The sequence below is a fragment of the Adiantum capillus-veneris genome, chromosome 24 (assembly GCF_014529385.1).
Source record: "Adiantum capillus-veneris isolate H3 chromosome 24, ASM1452938v2, whole genome shotgun sequence".
Taxonomy (NCBI): domain Eukaryota; kingdom Viridiplantae; phylum Streptophyta; class Polypodiopsida; order Polypodiales; family Pteridaceae; genus Adiantum; species Adiantum capillus-veneris.
Window position 1 is genome coordinate 97,564,568 of NC_140954.1, and position 5,955 is coordinate 97,570,522.

General features: G+C 36.7%; 2 pseudogenes; both read left to right on the forward strand.

Moving 5' to 3' along the window:
• The first annotated feature begins 2,707 nt into the window (after window positions 1–2,707).
• On the forward strand, window positions 2,708–3,846 carry LOC147426825 (uncharacterized; annotated as a pseudogene).
• A 653-nt stretch (window positions 3,847–4,499) lies between these two features.
• Window positions 4,500–5,682, forward strand: LOC147426826 (uncharacterized; annotated as a pseudogene).
• Window positions 5,683–5,955: the final 273 nt, after the last annotated feature.

The window sequence follows — 5,955 nt, forward strand, 5'->3', positions numbered from 1 at the left end:
GTTTTGGAACACTGCTTGGCTTTGTGTTAAGATGCTCGGCAATGACAATGTCAACCGGTTTAGGGTTGGCAATTTAAAATGTAGAGGTAAATCTCAAAATTTGTAAGTGGGATTACACTAAACGGCTTTTTTTCATCATGAATTACTTTGAAGGTTTCTACACTAAATTATGTTGGCATATATAAAAATCCTTCTTACGAGAGAGAGAGAGAGAGAGAGAGAGAGAGAGAGAGAGAGAGAGAGAGAGAGAGAGAGAGAGAGAGACTCTGGTATGTGTGTGTGTGTGTGTGTGTGTGTGTGTGTGTGTGTGTGTGAGAGAGAGAGAGAGAGAGAGAGAGAGAGAGAGAGAGAAACTTTGATGTGTGTGTGTGTGTGTGTGTGTGTGAGAGAGAGAGAGAGAGAGAGAGAGAGAGGGGGAGAGAGAGAGGGGGGGGGGGGGGGGGGGGAACTTACACATCTTGTAGTCATGGACTCATTATGGAGAGAGAGAGAGAGAGAGAGAGAGAGAGAGAGAGAGAGAGAGAGAGAGAGGAACTTACACATCTTGTAGTCATGGACTCATTATGGAGAGAGAGAGAGAGAGAGAGAGAGAGAGAGAGAGAGAGAGAGAGAGAGAGAGAAACTTTGGTGTGTGTGTGTGTGTGTGTGTGTGTGTGTGTGTGAGAGAGAGAGAGAGAGAGAGAGAGAGAGAGAGAGAGAAAGAGAGAGAAACTTTGGTCCCCATAAACGAACAATTCCTTCCCCATGTCGGGACATATCAAATCTATTAAAGATGCTAATGGCTTTGTGTTAAAAATGCTAATGTTTTGATTGGAAAGATGCTAATATTCTAAATCCGTACTATTCTTTTCATTGTTCTTTGGTTGCTAGTTCAAAATGTCTCTTCAAAATCACTTGTCCACTGGGCTTCAAAATGATGGAGAACAAGCTTTCTTTTTACGAACATTTTCTCGTGAGCTACGAGAAGATCTAGCATCACAATATTGCCAAGATCTTTTGCAACGCTCGGAGATAAAAGTGTTATGGCTAGAAATAAGATATAACTTATCTTCTAATGGGATAAAAGTTTGGAATATACAAAAGATTTTTCTTTACGATTTGGTTGATTAAGATGGAAATTTAAACTTAGTGTTGGCAAAAGAAAAGTTAGGCGTAATCAAATATTACAAAGTGACCCACTATGGAGGTGGAAACATGCCTTTGTCATTGATGCACTATAGAATGAGTATGATAATTCGTTTCATTCTGACAAAACGACTTTGTACTTATGAAAAGCCTTGGTAGATTCAAAATAAATTACATAGAAGAATGCTTTTAAGAGATCATTTGCTTCTTGTGAAGTTAAAGTAATTTATGTATTTTCATGTTTGTTTATTTCTTACAGCATTGAAGTGCTTAACTTTGTAATGGTGATAGAATTTGTGTTTGATGAATGGGCTAGTACCTCTTGGAAAGCCACAGTTTATTTCTATTAGAGCATGTTGTGTTGTAGCTTAATGAATATTACAAACATGGCTAGTTATTTCTCTTTGATAGTTATGGAGAGAACACAGTTTTGGAAGTGTGATTGCAATTATCTTTGCAAGCATTCCAACAATGGCTAGTGTCTTGTAACCAAGCGTACCTTTTATCACCACAACAACAAGATGTTCTAGGAAATCTCCATCCTTCCATTAGCAAAAAACAAAAAATGGATTCAGAACAAAGACTAGATCTTGCCAATGACTTGAGTGATAGTAGAGAAATTAACCATCTAGCCGAACACATTGATGGACCCCATAATGCAACACCTACTCGAGCCATGGGACAAGGCAAGAAGCCCACAAATCTACTACGACTCTAGTACGACCTAGTATAGGATCAAAAGAGGGGTGATACATCTATAATGAAAATCGCCGACAGCTAGATATCCACCTTCAAAGAGGACCATTGAGGAGATGACAAAAGATCTTGATGAAGCTAACCGGTGTTGCACAGACAAAGAAAAGGAAGCATCATGGAAAGAAGTTGGTCTCTAAGGAGAGTCCATACTCTGGAGATTATATGATCTATATGGATTTGATCTCTCTCTAGATTTAGTCTACGACCCAATGCATATCTTATCATTGAATTTATTCAAGAAATATAACACATTTATTTGAAAGTGTTGACGCTCCTCTGAAGAAAGAAATCGATGCTGCTGTGTGTGTTGTTAAAAAGGCAGCACCTTCCTCCATTCGATATGGACGTTGGCCTAGCTCCCCAAGCATCTACTTTGCAAGCTTCAAGGTAGAGGAGAACCAAAAGTTCATCCAATGGTGTCTACCATATGTTTTGAGAGTTTATTAGTGACATTCCTCCTGAAATGCATGTTTTGGGATTTTTGCTGATTGACATTGCACACAGCTTCTACAATCATAGTAGAAATCGTGGATGGTCTGTGAAAGACATAGAAGTTGTGAATACATTGCTACAATCATGGAGAGTTCGAAATGAAGAAATCTTTGGTGCGAACTCATCACCTCTAGAACATATAGCTGGTATGTATATCTTGATTAGTTAACAATAAGTTTGATATATTTGTTTAGGAGAATAATCTCTTGATAACTTGTTTATAGGTAATGGTGAGATGCTTGATGATGTCTTGCGCCATGGGTTGCATGACCGCTTTTGGTGTTACATATTTGAGCGTCTTGTAAAGGCATACAGCTCCATCAAAACAAATAACATGGAAGATGAAGCTTCATTTGCAAAGTTCTATTTGAGAAGGTTCTCCACAAGAGCTTTTCAGGCTATCCGTGGTGATAGTGACAATCTCTTACCTTCTGAAAGGTTTTTGAAGGACCTACATTGTGCATTGATTCTTTCTCAAAGCAGCTCGCTATTAGCAGATGCTCCATCACATGATTTCTCTCCGTCACATATGGATGGGCTATTGGTTGTGTCTTCAATTGAAAAGGCTAAATCTATGTGGAGTGATCTATTAAAATATGGAAGCAATTCACCATGCACTAGAAATCTTTTTCTCAAGGGGATTGCAATATCAAAGAAGAGATGCACTTATAGAGATCCTACTAGTGAAGAGAAAACTTATCTAAAGAAGTTTTGGAACATTCCAGAGCAGTACTTCCAATGTTTGGAAGTAAAGACATACCAAAAGGTCCTCTTTAAAGGGGATATATTTAATGTGGGCTCCAATGTCATAGTGAAGGTTGATACTGATGATGCAACGATGGAACACAGAGGTCACTGGAAGGCTTGTATAACACCCTTGTTCTCAACACAGTTTGATGGAAAGTGTATGCTTTTCTTTGGTGGACGGTATTACAAGCAATGCATTGTGGAAAACTGGGACTCAGAACAATTGTTGATGGATCCAGTTACTCAAATGAGTGTGCTTGAGAAGGCCCCTTTGCCTTTCACATGGGATTGTGTTTGGCCCATCTACTCTATACTTCACAAATTTATTCCATTGCCAATACCAAGGAGGCAGAGGCTCATTGCTTATGAGGTGAAGGATTTGAGGAAGCGTGATAGCTTGTTAATGGAAGGAGGTTGTGGAAATGTTCCATTATGGGTGGAGGTCCACGATATAGTTCAAGTGTGTTGAATAGCGAGAATGCAATACAGATTCAACATGCTGTTGTTAGAGAGACTGATTACGAAAGGAAAAAGGCAAAGCTTGCTTTATTGGAGCGTGATGCATATCAACAGAACACTTATAAAGTTTACAGAGAGGAGCATCAATGGAGAAGTTGGGATACATGTTCCATTCAAATTAAAGATTGGACAGTCACAAAACAAAAAAAGGTTATAAAGCCTGGACAGGCGGCTAAATGGATACCTATTGTTTGGCATTCTCCATAGACATATAATTGTGGTAGCCCCTTTCATTCAATCATTGCTAGTAATCTTGTGGAAATATTTTAGAAAGACTATTACTTCATGGATGACAATTGTTGTATTCATTGTTATGGTGTTCTTGACATATCTTTTGTATAATTTCACTCATATGGTATGCAAGCATGGCTAGTACATTTGTGGAAGTAGTTTAGAATGCTAGTATACTTGTGGAAGTAGTTTAGAATGACTATTATTTCATGGATGACAATTTTTGTATTCATTGTTATGCAAGTAGTATACCTATGGAAGTAGTTTAGAATGACTATTGCTTTATGGATGACAATGGCTAGCTTCATTGTTACGATGTTCTTTGCATATCTTTCTTAGAACCTCATCATAGAGTATGCTAAACTTCTGGGAGACCTACTTTATGGATGGAGATTATTGTACTTATTGTTAGTATGCAAGCATGGCTAGTATACTTGTAGAAATAGTTTAAAATGTATATTATTTTATACATCACAATTGTTGTATTCATTGTCACAGTTTTCTTTACACGTCTTTCTAAAACATTACTCATAAAGTAATGACAAGTGTGTGTATAATTTTTGAGATAAACTTTGTTACTTAAATGTCTTGCTGCTCATGTGTGTGTTCAATGCTTTGTCTTTTCAGATATGAGTTATCCATAGTCCTTTGTGGAGCAACTACTGTCTTTCTCTAATGAAGAGGCCCTCAAATTTTTAGATTCTTGGAGGGTCAATCATCTTGGAAATAAGAGAGTTGTTTCTTCTCCATCTAGCATCTCTATAGGTGTTGACACTACTAGCAATGAGAAATATGACCCAATCATATATGAACAGGTATTTAGGCCTCCACCTCCTAAGCTTAGAGAACCCAATAAACTCTATGGTAGGGATTTCCTCTTAGAAGAGGGTAATAACCAACATAGAGTTCTTTATTCAAACTATGGGTTTGTTAGAGGATGGTTTGCCAAACACAAGCCATTTGGAGACCTTAGAAATAACATGGAGAGAGAATACCGTGTTAGATGTAATAAGAAAAAATAAAGGTGAACTTAAGCCTGTAATAGTAGCTGGACAAAATTATCATTGGAAAGAAGAGGACGTTTATACATGAGCCATCAAGTCTCTTGCGACAAAACAAAAATGGAGAAAAAAAAAACCAAACAACGAATTATCTTCTAGCACCCCCAATGGTATGTGTCATTTTGTAGGATTTTCTCTAAGTAATGAACTTCTATTATGTCAAAGTATAATCGAAATGTTTTCATGAGATTAGATAGAAAAAGAAAAAGATGATGATGATGATAACCAAGAATTTCATGAGAATGATGGAGGAGAAAGTGAGCTATGAGAATATGGTTCACTCACAAAACTTGTGAGTAATCCTCTAAGGTATTGGAAATTTATATGAAAATTAATGATGAAGAAAGTAATACCTTTGTTGTTATAAAATAGCTAAAGGATGCTTGTGCACAAGAAACCACTTGTACATCTATTGAAGAAGAAGTAGAGCAACCACAAGCTACTCATGTAAGCACTTCTATCCTAAAATAACAATAATATATAACCTATCGTGATAAAATTTGTTATTATGTGTTTAGAGAGAGACGGAAGCATACATTCCTAAGATACCATGGAAAAATCATGATTTACAAAGTGATGCTTATGAGGTATGTGTGGTTTACTCTTGCGCATTCAGTTGCTTAATGCGCAGGCATATAGAAACTACATGCAAGATGAAGAGTTTGTCCAATGCTATCAAGAAAAAGATATGGAAGTAAACAATGAATTAAATGAATGTAAAGACCATATCACAAAACCGGTACAATTCTAATTCATGTATTTTTTTCACTACTTTTTGTTGATTGCACTCTTTTCTTGAATAATTTGTGAAGGAAAAAATCAATGGAAGGACACAAATTATTAGTGGTACAAATCAAGAACAAAAAAAAAAAAGCACACGAAAGCGCAAAATACTATTTAAAGATGCTTTACATGGAATATTTATTTAATGAAATGCTTACCCTACTTAATTTTAATGTTATAAAAAAACCATGTTTTCCCACTTCTATAGGCTACTTCTAAGATTGAAGAGCTACTAAAGGAA